The following is a 3,679-nucleotide window of genomic DNA, read 5'->3' as shown; positions in this document are numbered from 1 at the left end:
TGTATACCCAGCATCAGGAGCCTGGCCCTGGGTAGATCCTTGGTCCTGTTGGGGGTCCAGGTTGGTGCTTTGGGGCTGGGGGGGCCTATAGGGAGAGAGATACTCATGAAACACACAGATTCTATTTTACTGTATGAAAAGTTGAAAGACAGGTGTACTCTGTTGAAAGACAGGTGTACTCTGTTGAAAGACAGGTGTACTCATCAGAATATTCTGTTGCAACAGGAACCTGTAATGAGAAATGCATAATATTATACTGTATCAATTCGTTACTGTTTTAAACTTTTGTAATTAGACATTTCTCTCCTAAACATGAACCAAAAAGATAAATATGAATTGATAAAAGTCTCACCTCCGGCTTTTTTATATCGACACAGCAGTACCAGGAGAATGGCCAGTAGAACACCAACAACAACCAGGCCCACAACCACTCCTACTAGGACTGATGTAGAGGGTCCAGGAGTTACACCTGGAGAGAGAACAGCAAATCACTATCAGGCTCTGAGGTAGTTGTAGAAAATAAATAAAGTAGTGGACAAAGTGAATATATATTTGACATCTGACTTGAGATCAGATGAAGCCTGAGCTTGTAACTCCAAACCTACAGTATGCTTTTTAACACAACAAATGACTGATGACCACAGATATTATGAAAAGGTCATGTGATTATAATAGTTTTTTCACCTCTCACTGTCACCCAGCTCTCTGGTGATTCTCCTTCATTAGATTTACACTTATAGAAGCCTTCATCTGACTTGGAAACTGCAGGGATGGTCATCTCTCCTTTGGTCTCAATCCTGATGAATACTCCATCTTTATAGAAATTAACCTTGGGGTTCGGGTTTGTTTCCTGAAATGTATTTGTACAGCTGAGAGTCATAGATTCTCCCTCAGTTATGGGATAGGGAGGGCTCTCCAGGATCAGAGAGCCAACTGTGTAACAAAATATATAAATAATACTGTAATCTGGAGTTATCACTCACAATATATTAACCTCTTATGAGCTTAGATTGAGTATAAGATACATTCATTCTATTCTTTCAAAAACAAGGACATTTCAAAGTGACCCCAAACTTTTGAACGGTAGTTTACATCAGAGACAGAGCTGTGTGGAATTGTTTACCACTGACCAGAGATGGGAGGAGTTTCAAAGCTGTAACTGGGGAGCTGGATTTCCAGGTTAAAGTCTAGAGTTTAATTTAGCTTCACATCATTACATGTTGAATACATTAATCCATTTTTAAAACTATTTACCTCTAAACATATCTAAGTTTTTTGTTGTAGATTCTGAGACACTGTGTGACGAAGCAAGGTAAACATCTGGGATTTCTTATCGCCCCCTTCAGGACAGACCTGTAACTACGCCACATTATTGTAGATCACAATATAGAAACTAATACGGTGATTGGTCCACAGCAACAACATAACCCCTCAGTCTACTGGGTCTGTCCTCTTATTCCTTCCTCTCTCTATGTCATCATATTAGTACAGACATGGACCACTTCTGTATGGGTTCATATCAGTAGAAGTCAAATCTGGATGTGGTTTACAGAAGACTGACAGCAATGTTTTCAAAGCAATACAATGATGTAGGGAATCATGACTTTTTGTTTGACATATGAGATTTAATACAACATTTAAAATCCAAAATACAACACACCCTCCATTGTCTTACGTCGGTAGGCGTCACTGCTATTCAATCATCATCATGTGGAATCATTGCGCTATCTGACGTAAGACAATAAACACCCTCTTCATTCAAGTTCCATAGTGGAATATTAATCTGGCTCCTATAACTACTGTAAAAAAATGTCAAAAACATAGAGACATAGAAGTGAAAATTATGTAAAATGTATATAAAAATAAGCGTTAATTGAATTCAAAACAAAACAAAACAAATCTGCCAAATGAACTGTTAAAGTTTATTAGCAGGCGGCCAAACAAGTATAAACCCACTTTTTTTCTTTAAAAAAATGAGTAAAAGATATAAAAAGATTGACATTATGTAAAAAACTAAATAGAAAAAAATACAAATTCAACTTTTAAACAAAACAGACACTACCACTATTGTTTAATCCACAAACTGTAGTCAAAGAGGGGTAAATATAATATTTCAAGAAAATTAACAACAATTCATCAAAAGAAACAAAGCAAAGCAAAAAGCCCCCAAAAGCTGAAAATGTCAACTTGCTAAACCATAACATTTAGTATTTGTAAAATTCCATTCAGTGATATTTGACTCAGAAACGCTATCATAAATCAATGTCAAGACAATGGCAAAAACATTAACATCCATAAAATGGGTCTTCAGTTTATAATTCTTACTGTATTGATCACATGGATGATTCAGTCTGTTCAATGACATCATCAGATGGTAACTCGTATTGAAGATATTGGCTGTTGAACACCAGGCCTAAAGGAATATAACGGACGGAGAGAAAGCATTGGAGTTAAACTGATTCCACTGCCTTTCAACTGAACAGCACTAAAATGTAATCCATCATAAGTAATAATGAGGTTAGTTTGCTTTTCTGGGAGAGAACATTTCCATAGAACACATTTAACAAAAATATATTCCCCTGGTCACTTTGCTATTTACATTTGAAATGAACCATTTGAGTGATATAAAGAGGATGACATAAAGAAAGAGATATCAAACTGATAAGTTGATTGGTAGATACACACTGAAATAAAAGCGGTCACCTCAGCCCTGCAGCATTTCACCATGAGCACGATAGACACCAGTAGAAAGGGAGACGCAACCAGTAAAACCACCACAGCGCAGCTGGGCAGCACAGAGATGGAGACAATGGAACCTGGAGGGAAAATCAAAACACATGTTTACCCATCAACACACACACACACCACCACCACAACACACACACACACAACACACACACACAACCACACACACACACACACACACACACACACACACACACACACACACACACCACACACACACCACACACACACACACACACACACACACACACACACACACACACACACACACCACACCACACACACACCACACAGCTCTTCTCACCTCTCACTGTCACCCAGCTCTCTGGTGATCTCTTTCATTAGATTACACTTGTAGGAGCCTTCATCTGACTTGATACTGCAGGATGGTCATCTCTCCTGTGTAATCATTCCTGATGAATACTCCATCTTTGTAGAAATCAACCTGGGGTTCGGTTTGTTTCCTGATATCTATTTGTACAGCTCAGAGTCATAGATTTCTCCCTCAGTTATTGGATAGGCAGCGGCTCTCCAGGATCAGAGGGCCAACTGTGTAACAAAATATTAAATAATACTGTAAATCTGGAGTAATCACTCACATGAGCTTGTATTTTACAGTTTTTTACGATTGCTGACACACTACAAAGGAGCAAAACACAAGGCTAGATTTGCACAACTGTAAGCACATTGTCAGCTTCACACTATTTGCAAAACATTACACACAGTGATTTGCAAAACACTAAACAGACTGTTTTACATCAGACACAGAAGTATATCATGATGTCACTTCCTTGCAATTCCAAAGCACTGACTGTCAAATTACCACACCTATGAGCCAATCGTTAAACACAGCCATCAGGTGCACAAACACATGATTGCTAAATTGTAGACACACCAATCAGGTTTAAGCACTATACAAATGCAGGAGGTAGGT

At 38.3% G+C, this 3,679-nt stretch overlaps 1 long non-coding RNA gene across 1 annotated transcript; it reads right to left on the bottom strand.

Annotated features, from left to right (window-relative positions):
* Window positions 1-204: 204 nt before the first annotated feature.
* On the bottom strand, window positions 205-798 carry LOC139026454 (uncharacterized). Its single transcript, XR_011478239.1, has 3 exons — window positions 685-798; window positions 353-469; window positions 205-229 (listed from the first exon to the last, which is right to left on the bottom strand). It is a non-coding gene; the product is annotated as an uncharacterized lncRNA (long non-coding RNA).
* Between the last annotated feature and the right edge of the window lie 2,881 nt (window positions 799-3,679).

The sequence above is a fragment of the Salvelinus sp. IW2-2015 genome, unplaced genomic scaffold (genome assembly GCF_002910315.2).
Source record: "Salvelinus sp. IW2-2015 unplaced genomic scaffold, ASM291031v2 Un_scaffold4824, whole genome shotgun sequence".
Classification (NCBI taxonomy): domain Eukaryota; kingdom Metazoa; phylum Chordata; class Actinopteri; order Salmoniformes; family Salmonidae; genus Salvelinus; species Salvelinus sp. IW2-2015.
This window is presented reverse-complemented; position numbering and strand designations above follow the sequence as displayed.